The following is a 20,296-nucleotide window of genomic DNA, read 5'->3' as shown; positions in this document are numbered from 1 at the left end:
GATAATTAAAAATAAAGTCAAAATTAGCCGACGGAGTCTAAATGAAAGTTGTAGAGTATTTTCTCACCTTCGCGTGAATATAAAGAACGTCAAAAACGGAGCTCGTACACGAAAGTTACGGGTTTTTGAAGTTCTTGGCACGCACTTCAAAGTCTTATCCGAAGGAGTACGCCCTGCGTACCCTCGTACGCCCCGCGTACTCGGATACAAGGCTCCGGATCAACCACGTCGATAGACTCTTCACCCGAGGATGCGGTAAGCAGTGACGCAAGCGAACGCCCCGCGTACCCTCGGAGTACGCCCCGCGTACCGAGGACCTCCAGCCTCTATAAATAGATTGCGAAGGTGCCGGCTATTTTCACACAAATGCTTCAATTCTCTCTCATTCTCGCCTCGTTTTTCGTGCCGACAACATCCCGACTTCCCGGTTTCATATCCAAGCCCCGACGAAAGTCCGAAGCCCCGAGATTTTCGAAAATCTCGTCACTTTCCGGTCGAGGTGCCGCCCGGGAAAATCTCGTTTTCTTCAAATCACGCGCCTTCATCGGTGAGTTCATACCCCTATAAATCTACATTTTTATCAATATTGTTTTAATATACACTTTTGAGGGGGGGAATACAAGTAAACACACGATTATTATCGTGTGTAACTCAAAGATTCACTAAATACTCTTTTTTTTTTCAAGTAAATCATATGTGATTCACAACCATTATGTGGAATCTTTCATACGGAAAACATAACACGATATCGCCTGATATACATTTCGAAATTAAATATGTTGTTATACGTATACGAATCAAACAGTTTATTTATACCTCGAGTTTAAGTGTTCATTATGTCACCACAAAAAGTTACACATTTCATAACAAGTGAGCATTACACTAGGGTTACTATACAAACGAAACGAACTTTTGGAAAAAAAACTATAATAGTTTACGACAAACATTTATACATGTTAAAAACTCTTTATCAAACTGTCTTACATACTTTATGATTCCTTTCAAACGCTGTTAGAATCATGTTACTAACAAAGGTCTTCCTATATTTAAAACTGTTCTTATCAAACAAACTGCTTTCAAATCATTTTATATACTGACATCAAGTCATCAATTCTTATTTATTAAACTTTTCAAAGGTTTTACAAAAACTTCTTTTATATATTTTTGTGCTTGCCTATATATGTATACTTATATAAATAATGATTGAAGGACTTAGGACGGCTACCTCGCTTTATTTCCTTTTCCTCGTTGGGATGTGGCCTTAGGGCATCGGTTATTCGTCCGAATGTCGTCTAAATATTAGCTATATATATATATATATATATATATATATATATATATATATATATATATATATATATGTACATATATAGACATAAAAGTTTCCGTCAGTTCGTTTAGTACCTTTGAGTAGCAAAGGCATATTTCGAATTATACACACACATTATCAATAACTATAATAGGTATAGTTAAGACATACTATTTACCATTCCAAGTACCAGGAGTTATACAAGATTTAGTCTATTCATGAGTCAATACAAATACATTACATACTATGCGAAGAGATACAATTATATATGATTAAAAAGGCATACAATCTTAAGACATACAATTATAGAAGTATACAACTTCAAGACATACCATTTCAAGGAATACAATTACATGAGATAGTATACTAGATATTCATAACATTTTATATACTACAAGTACCGAAGGTATATTCATATACAAAAACAAAATGGACTTTCATACGTAAATCTATTTAATACTAAGAATTGTGAGACATTTCAGCTTCACGTACGTTCGAGTATGCATTTTAAGTCCTGTATTATATACCATAATCCCTTGGAGGGGGAGCATGATACTTGTGTATAGATCTATACGGGATTGACAATCCCGCACCTAAACTGTTAGCTACAGTTAGACCGGCAGGTCTGGGGTGACAGATGTCATAACATTCCAACGCCTGAAGAACGTTGTTACAGGCCATCAATGTCAATAGCATGGTTATAAAACTCACATGGAGTATTAAAACATGTTGATTTACGGAGAGATCATATACCTTAGCAGTTGTAACTGTACACAAATCTACTGTTTTAGACATGAATAAATATCATGGTAGTACATCTTTGGGTCTTTTAAATTACCACCCACTTATAAACAAATATTGGATTTCTGAAGCAATTATTCAAAACAGTCGAGTCTTGGTAGAAGACTACAATTTATACTAGTAGAAAATATGGGATTTTCTAAGGTTTTCAAGCGTTCACAATTACTTGCAAACATGTTCGTTGGTACAAACTTTCCTTCATACATTTACAAGTCTTCTTTACAGCTTTACAAATCAAAGTCACATAAATACTTATGAACTCACCAGCATTATTGCTGATACTTGCTTTCAAAATAACTTGTATTCCCAGGATACGGATAGACAGGTACGACTACTAGGTTCTGTGAAGACGGAGAAATCAAGACTCGTCTTTTATTTTTGAATATTCATTTTGTAGAATTATACTATGAAAGAACTCAAATGTAATTAAAATTATACTATTAATGCAATGGATGATGTTGTTGCTTTGTTTACTACTTTGCATTGTTGTGATACATTACATAACGTCCTCCGCCCCAAAACGTTTCCGCCGTTCTCGGTTTTGGGGTGTAACAGATTGGTATCAGAGCATTGTTTATAGTGAATCAAGTATATCAACCCATAAAAGATATACGAACTATAAATACAATAGGGATTAAAATACTCTGATAAAGAGATTATACTTTTAAATAATAAAATATTTAAGTAAGTATACGTGCCTGCATACATACTAAAATCAGTATCACTAGGACGGAACAAAAGTATTACGATTGTTGGGCAACACAAGTAGACTTAGAGACATATAGTCAAAACTAGGATGATATAGCCTGATCAACTATATTTTCCAAGGGTTGACTAGCATGTGCCTAAGTGTGGTTGTGAGTTGCAACAAGTCTAAAAACTTACCCATAACACCACAATGGGAACAATATAACGTAAACCTAAAATACTATAGGAGTATTTTGTGTATTCTATAAACTACTTATATGTTAGATTCTTATACCCCAAATTACCGTATAGATAACATAGCTGGACCCCATCCCCACGACAACTCGTACTTCCCGAACAAAGGCAGTGATGGATGGTTTAGAGAAGAACTAGAGAATTATCATCTAATCCCTTTTGAATGATCACCATACTGAAGATCTTTCGGACGATGATAACTCTGAACTCGAGAAGGAGAACCTACCCCCGGTAACTTCCAATTCAAACCCTAACCCTCGTCTAGCTTTTCATGACCCGACACTTCCTTGGGTAATATGCCTAGAAACATGGAGCGTGGAGCAAGATCAGCCTATGTCGTCAAAAGGAGACCGAAGCTACTACCACTTAAGCGAAGGGAGCTCAGCAGACAAAGTTCTAACAATACTGATCCGCAGAGTTGATCAAAACGAAATTCAAGGCAGGACGACGCTCCATTATATCAAAGAAGTTAAATACCAACGCAAGAATGCACACCATCTACACCAATCATCTTGAAAACACTCGTGAGAGAACTAAGAGAGACCATGACACCCTGCTGCAAGCATTAGCTGAAACGCAAGCCGAAGTCATAAGAACTCCAACGGGTGTACGAAGGACACCTTCTTAATAATAATGGAACATTAATTGGCTAACTGAGAGTTCACCAGAAGGATGACCTCCGCCAGAAAGAAAGGCTTTGTTTCCCTACCTTGTCTAAATGGACTATTTTTCTGTCTATGCCCGATGCAACATTTTCTATGAAACTATCTTGTACTGTAAGTTGGGCCTTTATGCTGCTAAAACCTTCCTACTCTAAATATGATGTAAGACCTTCTTCAAAGTCAAATTTTTCCTAAGCTTATTACATCGTAAAGCGTCGATGATATTGACAGTCGGCTAACTCCCGTGTCACCTTTGGTTCAAAAACCCTCATCATACCTTCGTTAATATGCTTTAGTCAAGTCATTGGACTATATTAATTTAACTCCGGAGGCATTTCCATGTCTCTTCTAGCGGTTGGATCATGTTATCCACCAACCAACTATACCTCAGCTGGAACGACAAACGTCTTGAAAGACCATTTTACAAACATACTTCTACTCTATACTATGATTGTATCATAGGGATGTAGATCAAACCGTCATGAACATACTTCCAATCCGTACTAGGACTGCATCATAAGGATGTAGGTCAAACTTGCGAGAACATACTTTTACTCTTTACTTAAAGCAATCAAAGTACATCTAGAGTCAACCAGAATCACTCACAAAAATCTTTATCTTTCATGTTACAAAAATCATGTCGTCATTCGGAAACGATCCGCTGAGCAACGAAAAACCCTATCCTCCATATCGACGCCGCTTCATTTCAAACTGCAGTAGCAGCTGCGGTGACAACTTTCCTTACACACATCAACCCAGGCAACGTAGGCAGGACCAATAAAGAAGTCGAGAGTCCCGATGGTAATACCGAAACGGGAAAAACAACAAACGGCAACTCCTGCAGAACGCTTTAGGAAGCAGTTTCCAAGGTGGTGTAATGAGGAAGGCACTCGTGTCCACATAACACTGGCTAAGCACCTCACTTCCGCCACCAAGGCTAAGTACTAGCCAGTCATGCCACCAATGCGGGGAGATAGGGCATCTCAAGAAGGATTGTCCTATAACAAAGAACTCTGGCGCAGACGGTAGGATTCTCAGGGTCACAGCTGCAGGAGAACCTACTACGAACCCACGTTAATGTAATTTAGGCGTTTCATTGTAACAGACTTATAAACCATCCAAAACTAGCACAATCAGAGTCTTATCCTTTGCGGGATCCCGTCAGTATAGGGATGCTCGTACTGTGTATACTTGCCATTTATAGTATACCTTATTCACGACAATAGACTTGTAGTAGTCTAAAGTACTATAACTATGTTGATGGTTGCACGGTTGTGTTTTGTCTGTAAACGTTTCATATTCAAATCTAATGTCTTTAAGTTTCCTTATGACTCCAACATTATCTTACGACTTGATACAATTAGATCCTCACAAAAACAACTTCATACGTACATCTCCTTCTCCGAAAACGTCTTTCTAGCGAAACCATCATTCCAGAACACCGAAGTACCCATGTATAGAATACCTCATAGTTCTTTTCTTTTCCAAAGGAATCTTCGAAGTACCACTTGTACAGTACGTCAAGTTCAAAATCCAAAGGGTCCATACGGTTGAACTTCGCTGATGAACGTGTACATAGGGGTGATATATAATCAAGGTTCTACAAATTCGGAATTGACGATTCCACTTTAACTTCTTTTTCCTCGATGGGATGAGGGCTTAAAGAAGAATCATTTATTCGACTACCTTTTCAACCTTAATTATAAACGACTCGTATAACCGAGACTGTGATGGATGAACCAGGTATGAGTTCTACTATGAACTTCAAAACGGAGACTGCCCAAGACTACGAGTGATCGTGCGCCCATAAGAATAAACTTAGAAATACCTATCCTTTTCCCCTAATTCATGAGTAGTCATACTTCTTTTAGATCTTCACGACAGCTAATCCACCCCAAGGTTTCAACATCATGATCAACAAGAGTTGGTTAAGTCTACATTGAACCGACATCAGGTTCTTTGATAAAGTTGTTCGTCCTAACCTCCCTAAAACAACGAAGCTCTAGTTATTTACAGCCACGAACCCAGTAAAAACCCTCTCATCTTTTCGTGTATGCATACTCAGAAATGCTTGCGAAAGGAATATCATGTATTCCTTGCACACATCGCCGAGACATGCCAAGAAGTGAAGGAAATTCAGAACGTCCAAGAAGTATGCGGCTTTTCCCAACACCTTTCCGAAAGAACAACCGAGACTACCAACGCGGCGTCAAGTCAAATTCAGAATCGACTTAGTTCTAGTAGCCAAATCACCTTATTGTCTAGCTCCAACCAAGGTGCGAGAACTTCCTAGCGAGCTTAACAAACTCCTCAGAAGGAGATTCTTTAGGACAAGTTTCTCACGTGAAAGAGCATCGTAATTGTCTATAAACAAGAAAGAGTGTTCCAAACACTAAAGTAAGTTTGACGCATCGCACCAATATTATCCCTACCAAAAAGAGGATAGAATATTGCATGGTGTAATGCGATACATCTAACCAAGGGCTTGGTTGTGCTCTTATGCAAGAGGAAAGATCACTACCTATACCTCAAGACAGCTTAAGACACAAGAATTTGACTGTTCAACACATGAACCTAATTCAGGAGCAGCGAGGATTGCTCCGAAGATCTAGAGACACTATTTGTAGGGTACAAGGTATACTATGCTCACAAACCAAAAAAACATTCAACATACATTCAACCAAGAAGACTTATCACCCCAGAAATGTCAAACGACAGAAGCAAAGTCGTATCCCGGTAGTAAAAGGTTCGCTGGAATGCCAAGCAAGGACCAGAGTTCACCTGAGGACACGGGAAGCAAATAAAAACTCATGTCCGTAGTATGATTGTTAATACTACTTAAAACTCGAATTTCAGGACGAAATTCCCTCTAACAGGGGGTGTGGGAGCAATGGTTGGTGTGGGAGTTGATGTAACAAACTTATCCTTGAGATTGCTCTCAGCAGTCCTAAGCAATGCTTGAAGCTTGCTCAAGTTGACCTCTTACTTATTCATGTGGTAGGTCATGCGGAACTGGTTGTAGCAGGGAGGCAAGGAGTGAAGGATAATCTCAATTGCCAGCTCTTCATTGAAGTTAACATTCAACTTCAACAGGCGATCAACATATCTTTGCATCTTTTGCAGATGAGTGGTAAGGGACTCTCCATTACCCATTTTGGCAGCGATCATCGAAGTGATGATCTCATACATTTCTTGCCTCGCACTTTGGTGGTACTATTCCACCAAGTCTTGATGCATATCGTAGGGATAGCAGTCCTCGTGGGACTTTTGTAGTTCAACAGTTATAGTCGCTAGCATGATGCAATGGACTTTCGTGGCTCCACGCTCGTGGGCCTCAAAGGCAGCGATTTCTTTGGGAGTAGCAGTGTGATGTTCACCTCCTTCAGCTCCTTATCGAGGACATACACTTCGTCCTCTTAACGAGTGACCATTCTAATGTTACGGATCCAATCAACAAAATTAGACCCGTCAAAGATCACTCTCCCACACAAGTTCATGAGTGAGAACGAGCCGGATGAGGTTGAGCCTGAAGCATTGTTGTTGTTTGAGTTCAACATCTGAAGAAGAAAAAAACAAAGTTTGTTTGAAATGAATCCCTAAATAAACACCCAAAATGAGAAATTAGGGCTAGGATTCAACAACATTATTTACATATTAGAAAAGGGATGTTGTAATCTAACATGCAAATAATTTGAAGGTAAGTGAATGACGATTCACTTATTCTCCACCATAAAAAAACAAACAATAAAAATTAAGTTTTAAATGTATTGAAAACTCCTAGATTCCTTTGAGATTCATTGAACTTTTCAATGGCATGTTTCAATCTCGATATGCCCCTCAAGTTTAAGACTAGGATGCCGAGGATCACAAAGCGGGTGTGAATAACCATGAAAATGTACATGGTGCCCTCATTGTTACAGTCACCCATTTGATGTGCCGGTTAACCACACACGCTCCATCGAACTATGACAAACAATGAGTCACCCTTTTCCACCTTTTCTTAGAACCGATTAGTGTGACGGTTAACCACACATGCTCCACTAACTTCTTAGCAAGGGTAAAAAGTGTAATTTCATTGGATTGCATCAATTCACTTTGCCGAAAAGTAACTAAGATTGAGAATTTTGTAAAAACGTTTAGTTACTTTATATAGATTCCTTATACTTACTAATGAGAAAGGGTTGCCCTATCCTACCCGTTCGGCTAACGACCCTCCACCAATCAAGGAAGCGGTGGGTGAGAGTGGACACCCATTAAATGGTTATTTTATAGGTCATAACCTTATACCCCCCCTTATAGATCGCCTTCGTGAATGGGGCCTACTAACGGTAAGACTAGCATTTAAGTTACACACACACACACACACACACATATATATATATATATATATATATTAATCTTATAATATTATAAAGTATAAGGTTGGATTTTAAACTTGTAAAATTCTAGGGTTTGAAATTTAAATAGTTCAGATTAAAGATTTTAGTCATAAAATTTAAATTTCAGAACTTGAGGACAAGTTTTGAACTTTTTCAAAACACAAAGATCAAATAGCAAATAATTTTCAATTAAGCATTTAATTTAATAATTATCTAAATTTGACATAGTCAATAATACTTGCAAGATAATTCAACAATTAATTTAAATAATCAAGTATTATCAAATAAGGAAATTATTATCTAAACAATTGGTAATAATGTTTTTTTTTGATGAGGATATTGATAAAATAGTAATAAAATTCGGATTTTATTAGACCAAAACAATTTAGGTAATTATCCTTAAACAAAACAGCAAGAAATCCTGAAATTCCCTCAATCTGACGCTCCGACTCGCCGATTACCCTTATGGACTCGTCGAGTTCATCCTACTCGTCGAGTCCACAATAGGATTCGTCGAGTTCATTAGGCAGAGAGCAAGGAAAATCAATTTTTAAGCAAGAATCAAAGCACAAAGCACCAAATTCAAGAGAAACCAATCAAAGCTCTAATACCACTGATGGGTTTTAGCCATAATAACATTACTATGTGCACATGCAAACCCTAATGCTTGGATCTAGGTTTCTCTAATGAACATGCTTTTCATCCCAGACTTGAAAACCCTAGATCTATGATATACAATTCGAAATTGCCATAACGAAGTAGATTTAGATGATTACCTCTTCTTGAAAGCCTGAATCTTGTTATCCTTGGCGCTTAGAGTCACAATTGTCACTCCTCTAATTGATTACAAACACCAAGAAGCAAGAGGATGATTTGGAGAGAGATTGTAGCCACAAAATCGGCTCTAGGAACTCCTTAGGGTTTCTGGTAGCCGATTTCTGTAGCCCCTGGGTCCTTTAAATACTTGAGCTGCTAGGGTTACAACCTGAAACCCTAATTAGATTACTTAGGCCTTAAGCAGTCTAGGGACCCTTCTAGATTAGGGTTTGGACGATTTCAAGGAGTCCATACACCTTAATTTCATCCACCCCATGATCCATAAAGATCCACAGCCCAAAACTAACTATCACACAATTGACAGTTCGAGTCGCCTATATTTAATTAATCTCTTTTAGTCACATATTTAATTCTTAATTAATTCTTGTCTAATATTAATTAAACTATATGATTTCTCCTATTAATATATTAATCATATAATATATTAATAAACCATAATAACCTCTTTATTTATAAATCGTCCTATCATGTTGCTCTAGTGAAGGCAACCCAAAAGGGCCATGCATAACCGGGTCAAGTACTTACCAAATATAGTTATGGGCTTAGACACTAATCCATCACTAAGTTCTTAAATGCCAAACACAACAAGTTCTACTAGCTACAATCAAGAGGTAACTCTATAACTTAATTATGTATTGTTTATATCATTTTGTATGATAGTTGTAGGCTTAATGCTTTGGAAACAATATTACATGTATAATTAGAGAAAACATAGATCCAAAGCATTTAGAGTTATATGTGCACCATATGATGTTCTCGTATACTAAAACCCATCAGGTTTTATATCTGCAATTTTGACAACATGTGTAGGTGTTATCTCCGGTGATACGGGGATACGACATACAAGGAAAGTGATGGTGTTGGGTCGGCCGCCGGTGGTGGAAAGGCTGCCATTAGTGGTCATGGTTGTGGTTCTTGAAATAAATGAGAGGACATTATTTTGTTTTTTGAAAATTGTGAGTGAATGACATCATATCTAAACTAATAGATCTTAACTTATGGAATGTGTTTTTAAAAGAAGACCATTATGCCCTTTTACCTTTTTTTTTCATTTATAAAAACTCTTAAAAATCAAAATATTTCAAAAAGAAAAAAAATAAGCTTAAACAGGGTGGTTCTTAGGGTTCTTAATCTATAGAGGTTCTCATTTGATCTTTTATATATGAGTAAATTACACGAATGGTCCTTATGGTTTAAGGTAATTTGCGTGTTTGGACCCTAACTTATTTTTTAACTTGGAAGGTCCCTACTGTTTGTTATTGTTACGCGGTTGGTCTCTGTCTCACCTAAAAAGACTATTTTGCCCCTGATTTTTTAACTTCTTTAAATAAATACACCCCTAACCCCAACCCCACACATTACCCTACCTACCACACCATTTTTCCTATGTCAATAATAGCCTTTTTAGGTAAGACAGGGACCAAGCGCAAAACAAAAACAAAAAGTATGGACCAAGCGTGTAACAAAAACAAACATTAAGGACCTTCCGAGTTAAAAAAAAATTAAGTTATAGGCTAAATACGCAAATTACCCCAAACCATAGGGACCATTCATATAATTTACTCTTTATATATATATATATATATATATATATATATATATATATATATATATATATATATATATATATATATATATATATATGAGCTAGGTTCAAATGTTTCTAGCAACTATTGTGTTCCTAAATGCACCAATGAGAATTCAAGAAATAATAAATAATTAAATAAATCATTTAAGGGTATTTTGGACCTTTTTAATTAAGGGATCATTTAATTGAAATCCTGCAATTAAAGAAATAAAATCAATATATTTGACCTAGTCTCTCTTATATCCTTCCTTATATCTTCGAGTCTTCACTTTCCCCGAACTCAAATCGGAAAAGGTGGTTTCGGGTGTGTCTACATCGGCACCATTAAATCCGATCAAGACTCGTCAACAGGTAGAAATACTGAAACCCAAATTGGCAACAGCAGGTCTTCTATCGTCGATTGATTTCGAACATATTTTGATTTCTCAATGATCCAGTTTCTTTCGACATCTATGATCGATTTTGATTCAAGATCGAGATTGTGTTCATCATCTTATTAGTTCGATTTCTTCAATGTTCTATTTCTGTTTTTTATTGAAGAAATATTCTGATACAACTTGCACTTCACGGTCATAAGTTGGAGTTCGTTTCGAAAAAGTCAAAATTGGTGTACATATTTGTCGAATTTGAAGAACAGATGGGTATAAGATGTCGATTTGTTGTCGAAGTTTGATGTGAATTGAAAATCAATTGAAGAAGGTATCTATAATCGCATACAAATGAAAAGTCAATGAAGTTTGATGTGAAGAAGAAAATGTATTTTTCATAGCCTATTCTTCTCTGATACATTTCCTCTTATTGTGATTCTCTATGAAGTTATAATATGCACCATTCCTTTTATTCTAACCCCACATCCCTTTTTATCATAATGTGGTTGCTTGTGCTATGTTTAGTTTTTTCAGATGCTAACTGTTTTATTGGTAGGAGATTCAGTGATGACATGGGTCAGGCTGACAAGAGTTTGTGTCTTTTCAAGATCAATCACATAAAAATGATTATGGTAGAAACACATAAGAATGATTTTTCCGAGATTCTATTGCAACTGGTTTTCATGCAATGCAATTCTGATAGAATGGCAATTCTGATATAATGTTAATTATTTATATGTTTAATGTGCAATTGTTACATTGTATGATTGTGATAGAAATGGCTTCAAGACTTGATAGGAAAGGCTTGAAGAATGAATCAAAAAATGATCACGCTCACTGTTTAAGAATGTTGTTATTTTTTAAGAATTACACTTGTTATTCTCTCAGAATGTTGTTATCATTTAATGAATCACAATCATAAAATGTAATTATGTAAGTCCCGATTTCAATGATCCAAACCAGAGATCAAACAAATAGCAATCAATCAGAATAAGAATGGAGTAGAGGAAAGATTAAGCCAAGCATGTGCACGTTAATATCACAAAAATATCAGGTGCACCTTGGAAACACACCTATACGTCACTCTATGACTGACACTGACACAAGCTATTTATAGGACCACCAACCAAACAACCATGTACGGCCGTACACAAGAGTACGGCCGAGCACACGATCACGACCGTACTGATGGGTTTTGGTCATAAGACATCCTATGTGCTCATACAAACCCTAATGCTTGGATCTAGGTTTCTCTATTGTACATGCTTTAATCCAAGACTATAAACCCTAACTCTAGCATACAAGTAATCATATTAGATATTAGAATAAGTTTATAATGTTACCTTGATTGTTATGTAGCAATAACAATCCCAATTCCTCCTTGAATTGACTTTGGAAGGCTTAGAGTCACAAGTGTCACTCCTTTAATGGCTCACAAACACCATAAGCAAGAGGATGAAGAGGAGAGAGGATAGAGGCTTCCCAAAACGTGTTCTAACCCTAGAAGGTTGCTTGTCCACGTTTTTGAGGCATAAGGGTTCTATTTATAGTGAGGTTATTAGGGTTATCTAACAAGGAAACCCTAATTTGGTTGCTTAAGCCCTAAGCAACCCATGGAGCCCTTTTCTTAACGCCTTGGACGACTTCATATGGGCTTCCCCCATAGAATTCGTCCACCTTATAATAAAAGGCAATCCATGGCCCTATTTGCAATTATCTTATAATTACAATTCCAGTCCCTTAAGTTTAATTAATCTCTTTTAGTCACAAAACTAATTACCAATTAATTATTGACTAATATTAATTAAACAATATGATTTCTCCTTTAATATATTATTCTCATAATATATTAATAAATCATATTTAATCCTTTCTCTCCATAATTCATCCTATCAAGTTGCTTTGGTGAAGGCAACCCAAAAGGACCATGCACCATCGGGTCAAGTACATACCAAAATAGTTATGGACTTAGACACTAATCCAACAGTCTCCCACTTGGATAAGTCTAATAACTATTCTGCGTATGACTTCAGATCCCAATCTGTAATCGTAGCTTTCCAAAGCCGCTGTCAACTCTGATCATATCAAATACGCGTGTCCTTAGATAAGGGATCATATATTCCTCCATTCTAGATATCATATGAGATATGATTTCAAATCATTCTCTTTGTACTATATCTCGATTTCCGATTTATGACGACTGACTAATTGAACAAATCAAATTAGCCCTAGCCTGGCCGAGCATTTACGTTTGTCATCACTAAACCATCGAGGGGCCCAAAGATATCGCTTTTATCCTACTTTGAATAAAAGGAATGGATAAACTTTGATACAATGCTCGCTTGTATTCACTCACCGAATCACACACAACAATATGTTTTATAACACCAAGTTACTAGTGCGTTTACATATTATCAATGTGCAACCGATTCGCAAGATACAACTCACACATCTCGGTTTCAAGAATGTAAGATGTTATCATCTCACTAATCACTCGTGATACAATTCATGGAGTGATCCAAGTGAGCGTGGGTTTGATCCAATGCTCAAATCATATTCATAAGCACTCATGAACATTGCAGCAAACATTTGCTTATGTCTAGTACTCTTTTAGACAATCCACACACCAATTCACGACAGTCTTCATTCATATCTACTTCCAACATATGAACGACTGTGGCCCGTTTGAATAATTCGATTATTCTTAATAAACTCAATTATTCTGGAAGTCAAAACATGCAAAGGTGAAACACAAGAGTAATACTAATCCCATATGGCCTTAAACCTTTGAGTATAAATAAAACGCCTTTTATTTATCACCATGTTGATTACTCATTATTTGTCGTTTCGGGTAATCAACTTCTTACTTGAATTCCAACACTTGTCCCATGCTCCTAGCATACACACAATGTTTACCTATGGTTCTTACTTTGTGAATTAGATCACATCGAACACATTTCCAATCCTTCTCATTTCACAACTCCAAATCCGTTTTTCATAAGTCAAAGAATATCAAATTCTTGCTACTTATAGAATATGCTAGATTCTAACATTCTATGCAACTATCCTTTCGTAATGTCACTGCACCAAAGTCACAAAGACTATTGCCAATGATATTACAAAGTCCTCTATCGGAGATTGTTACAAGACAATTCCATAGACGTGATGTCTCTCACTCAAAGTACATTCTTTGAACATCCTTTTGCATAGAAGTTTCTAATCTAGTCATAGATTTCTCAATATTCAATTCCCAATATGGACACACTTCCATATGTTCCATATGACAACTCATTCTTAATAGAATCTTATCTATTCGTAATGATGTCGATATGGTCCATCCAATATGGAAACATTTCCATATTTTCCAATACTATACTTCCAACTATTCACAAGCGACCAATCCTCGTCAAACTTTGGGTTGTCCTTTGATAGTTGTTTAATTGTTTTTAGTCAAAACCAATTCTAGTCCCTTTTCCCTCTAAATGCGCTCGACATTTGGAAAATTTTAGAATGGTCAAACATTAAGCATTTGCAATCGATCCTATACCCGAAGCGTATGGGACACGACGCATAATGTTTTATTTGCTATGTTCTCAAAATTCGAATTGTGAAAAGGGATTCCATAATCATAATCGAAATTTTAAGAACACACTATGTACCTTTGACTAAATTTATTAACATTTCTCAACCTAATCCTTTAGATTTGAAATGAAGCATAATATTCTCTCCCTTAATTATAGCAAAACAACCTTTCAACTCTTACAACTTTGCAAAGTATGACTCTTGTTTTCTATAATTAATATTGCTAACCTTGTAATACTTTCCTTAATAATCATACAATCATAACATTTATGCTCCCACTATCATGATGATTATTATAAAACATAACACTTATGCTCCCACTAGCTTCGACATGTATTCATAAACATCTTAACTTTCAGAAAACAATACTTATTGAATTTCTTAAGTTCATGTTTCTAATACTTAGTGTTTTGATAATCCTTTATCAATGCTTCTTGAACCTATACACCTTTTCCTTCGATAGTTCATATGTGTGTCTAAACAATTAAGACTAATTGCCAAACCTCACAATTCAAATTATGGAAAGGGATGCCGTAACCATAATCGAATTCGAGAATGCAATTTTACAATCACTATCTTCTTAAAATCTCTCTTAGTGAAAGCATTTCTTCACAATCATTTTCATGAAGGAGGAAATCTTATGACACTTAGATTTGAGCGTTGTATGTGTTCTTATCCATGTGAATTTGTCAAAACTAAAGTTTACGACAAATTCAAACTCTTATGGATCGAACTTTCTTTATCTCGATTTCTTGCCTTTATGGTAGCACAGCTGCCCACCATGTCTTCCAAGTAGTTAAGCAGTTCACCCTTTCCTGTCAATGTACCTTTCATTGATTAAGGTGCTTTGCCTTTTATGCGTTCAAAATGAGAACTCATAGAACTCACATGCATAATTAACTCGATTGGATTGGCACAGAATCAAAATAATGTCAACACGATAGGTTGTAAACCTCAACTCGTGTGCTAGTGATGATCGATAAGGTTTATTTGATTTGTTCTTGAAAACTTTCAAGACCATTAATACTCCCACTGACTCCTTGACATATACGATTCTCTTGTCAAAACATTTCTTGACAAACAAATATTCAAGAGTTAGTGTAGCTTTTATCAAAACTCTTCATAAATTGGTCCTAGTTGGTCTTTGTCTTATCCAAGACATCACAACTTTCCACATTTGATGAATGTTTCAAACCTTCTTAAGACTTTTCACTCAATGTCACAATCTTAACTTTAAGACTTGTTATTGGAACGAAGTATGATTGACTTATTGATTTAACCATTTCTTCAATTCTTTGATTCCTCTTCTTGGACATACAATTGTACTAACACTCACTTAGAGGATCAATTGAGATATGGTTCTTAATCATTAAGACCTATCATAAAGCATAAAAGGTACTCTCCCTTCATCTTAGAATGGAGTAACTTTTATCTTTCTGCCTACTTGATTCTTGTTATTCATTCTACTATTGATTTAAACTTTTTCAATCAATTTAGAATTACACTTAATCTTATAAGTATAATCATATTTACTAAACCTTTAGTAAATCATGACGAATATCTCGTTACTCTTATGGTGGACTTTGATCAACAAACAACTTTGTGTACTCGATCTCCTAGTCCTTCACTTGACACTTTGTCAATGAATTAGTCTAATTTCCAAATATGAAATTTCTCATTCATCGTGCATCCACGTTGCATGATTCCAAGTTTATGTCCAATTGAAACTTGGGCGATGAGAAACTCTCCTTATTTGGTAAATTCTCGACTTTCCATAAATAACATAATAAGAACCAAATCCATTATAGAAACATTTTAACATCAATTTTTTCATACACGCCATTGTAAGGATAAATAAATAAAATTTAAAATCAAAATTTATTTTATTGCGGAAAAATTTGTCCTTACAATGCAACTCATTAAAAAACTTATGCTAATACGTCTTTCTTAGCAATCTAATTCTAACTCTAAGTAGTAGCTCAAGAATCTAATCATCGAGAAATGCGATCGAAATCCATTCCTTCACGGTTAGATTCTGCTCACTTCTTCCCTTAAGCTTCCTTTCTTTTCTTCGATCCTACAAAACATCAATTGTAATCTTATTACATTATGTATTCAGAATCTAGAATGAAGCTTAAAAGAGTTAGTCAATGGACTTTACCTAAATTAGAGTCATACATTTCGACTCTCCCATCTCTTAGATTTCTTAGGTAAATAGGGCAGCTTCGTCTCCAATGCCCCTTCTCTTGGCAATAAAAGCAAATCGACTCTTTTGGAACAAGACAAGGAACTACTTCAGACATCGCGTTTTCTCTTATGATCAAACTTTTCGATCATAGCATGTCTTTCGTTGCCATTGTCTATATCCATAGAGGTCTCGAAGGCAGATTCACCAATCAACTTTGCTTTTCTATTGCGCCAAATCATTGCAGATTCAGCAGCAACAAGCATATAGGTGAGATCTATAAGGGTCACGTCGTAGTTCATCAATGTGTGACTTCATCCCTAGGACGTGTGCACACACGGACTTTCCTTCTTTATGTTTACTTGCCAAAAGGGCTTGAGAGATCTTGAACTTTTCAAGCCTTTGAACTTGTGGGTTAGGGAGAATAATTGGAGGAGGAGGAGGAAGTGAAGCATGATCTCTTGTTCCTCGATCGAATCGTAGAATATCATCTTCATGTGGAATGCTTGTTCCACGGGATTTGAGAAGACCATAGTTGTCGAACTTTGACATCTACAAAACGGGAGAAAAATGAATTCAAGTTAGTTGATAGATTGAGTCCTTGGTAGATCACCCAAATGAAATTCCAAGGCTAGGACCCAACAAAATACGCTACAACCTAGAAAAGGGATGCCGTAATGTAGTTGCAGAATATTTGAAGGTAAGTGAATGACGATTCACTAATTTCCACCATGAAAAACGAAAAAGAAATTTAAGTTTTAAATCTATGAAAACTCCTAGATCCTTTGAGATACATTGAACTTTCAATGGCATGTTTATATCTCGATATGCCCCTCTTGTTTGTGACTGGGATGCCGAGGATCACAAAGCGGGTGTGAATAACCATGCAAACTACATGGTGCCCTCACATGTTACAGTCACCTATTCGATGTGCCGGTAAACCACACACGCTCCATCGAACTATGAAAAACATTGAGTCACCCTTTGCTACCTTTGCTTAGACCCATTTAGTGTGCCGGTTAACCACACACGCTCCACTAACGTCTTCGCAAGGGCACAAAGTGTAATTTCATGGAATTGCATCAATTCACTTTTGCCTAAGTAACTAAGATTGGGAATTTCGAAAAACATTTAGTTACTTTAGTAATTCATTATACTTATAATGGAAGGTTTCGTCCTATCCTACCCGTTCGGCTAACGACCCTCCACTAGTCAAGAGTGCGGTGGGTAAGAGTGGATACCCATTCAATCGCCATTTTATAGGCAATTTCCTTAAACACCCCTTATAGACTAGCTTCGTGAATGAGGCCTACTAACGGTAAGACTGACTTTTACTCATACATATATATAATGTTAGACTTTTAATGTTATATATATAGTATAGGGTGTATTTTAACACTTTTAAAATACTATGTGGTCTAATTTAACAATTATACTTTTAATTCAATTAAATTGTAAACCTAAACTTTTATGGATTTATTAAATCTCTTTTAATTATACACCTTAATTAATTAATAAAACCATAAGGGTGTGATTTGAACTTTTTCAAAACTATGCTAGGGTTTTAGAATTTAACATTCCTAATTAAACTTTTAATCAACATTTAAATTCCAAAACTTGAGGGAAAATTTTGAAACATTTCAACACATTAGGGTTTCAACTATTTAAATTTCAAAACTACAAAACTATTGGGTTCAAATTTAAACTATAAAACCTAAAGGGCGAAATATGAAACTTTTCATAACAACAAGGATCAAATAACGAATAATTTAAATTAACATTTAATCACATAATTATCCATATTTGATTTATTTAATGATTTCTTGCAAAACAATTTATCAATTTAATTAAAATAATTTAAACAATTATCACATAAGGAAACAATTATCTTATTAATTGATAAATATCTTCAATTAGATCAAAATATAGTCAAATTGTTGGGATTAAAACCCTAATTGTGATTTGATGAACAACATACGGAAAATAAGAACAAACAAAAATAATGAAGAATATGTCGAATGATCACTCGATTTATTGAAATATGAGGAATAAATTACACTTAAAGCATAGACTAAAGAATCTAACACTACATAAGAAACCTCACGTGGCGGCTACATTTTGCCTCCCTCTCTTAACCCTAATTATGAATAATACATGACTATTTATAGGGAAAAGACAAGTCTTGGGCTTTTAACCTAGAACTCATCAAAGGGGCCCATTGCCATCATCCATGGAGTGCTTTGAAACCCTACAATCTCCCCCTCAAAGTATGGAATGGATGACAATGCTTTAACTTCCAAAACAAGCATCTAGCAAATAAAAAGATTTGCAACGAGGAATATATGAAGCAATCCACGAATCTTGATTCTTCAATAGTCTTCAAACACGGGCTCTAGGATATATATAAATCAAGCACTGAAGTAATGTCTTTAAACTTCATTTTCGAATGTAATCCCAAAGAATCTTCATGAAAACCAAACCCACCATAAAAACCCATTTCAGAACAAAGAAACTGAATCACTTCTTGTCTTTGAAGAGCTCCCCCTCCAAGTCACAACGATCTTCAAATAAGCTAATGATATAAGCCATCAAAAAATATCATGTAACAACCCAAACTTTAAGATTCGTAACGCCACTTGATCGAGAAAATACAAGAAGTCGGAGATATAACAAGTCCTTAGCAGAGCTCGATGAAAAACTTCCGCTGTAAAGGATACTTCTCTGTAAAAGCTTTAGCAGAGCTCGATGAAGAACTTCCGCTGTAAAAGCTACCTTCATAATTCTACCACAAGCTTTATCAAAAATCTTCAACTTTGAAAAGTCACAAATCTAATTTTGAATGGCCATACCAAATTCTCCCCCGATTTATAATCAAAAACATGATTATAAAGCCTTCAAATGGTCATGAGAATGATCTTGAATGGATAAAAATATACTAAGCTCCCCCGTGACAAAATGATATTAACGATAAAGTATAAAATCCGAAAAAGTCGTGAAAATTTGATGTTATCACGAAAAACGACTTTCCGAACCGCCAAGACTTGATGGAATCCATAATTTTCCTTTTATTTGTAACAAAATCTAGAAATGGACCAATATTGCCAAATCACAAAAAATTCATGGACCAGAATTGTCAAATATTTGAAGTTGAAGGGATCAAAAATGAAACATTAAGTCTTCTTTCCCATTTAGATGCCGATGAATGCGACTGGAACGGACAGTAACTCGCGATTGAAATCCAAATCTTTGAAATTACCAACCCCTTCGTTCCTGGCTAACAAACGATCCCAAGTTTGTTCCATGTTCGTCTTGAGCACAAGCAATCGAATCCAAGTTCGGTCCAGGTTTATTGAAACCCAAATCAATGTCGATGAAAATCAGTGTGACCCTGAAAGCGAGCATTATAAGCACCGAATATATAAACAAAAAACAGTCGAGTCAGAAACCGATCTTAATTTTGACTTACGTTAGGAAATAACTGCAACCCAGAATCCCAGTCCCGATTCCTAGACCATTCGTAGGTAAGTTCATTCATATTGATTTTGACTTCCAATTGAAGAAGATAATCACAATACCACAGTCAGAGAACGTTCGTAGGAGAAAAACGAGTGGTTAGCAGCAAAACCTTCCAACCCAAATTAAC

This window comes from Lactuca sativa, chromosome 3, assembly GCF_002870075.4.
Source record: "Lactuca sativa cultivar Salinas chromosome 3, Lsat_Salinas_v11, whole genome shotgun sequence".
Lineage (NCBI taxonomy): Eukaryota > Viridiplantae > Streptophyta > Magnoliopsida > Asterales > Asteraceae > Lactuca > Lactuca sativa.
Note: the sequence above shows the minus strand (reverse complement) of the source record.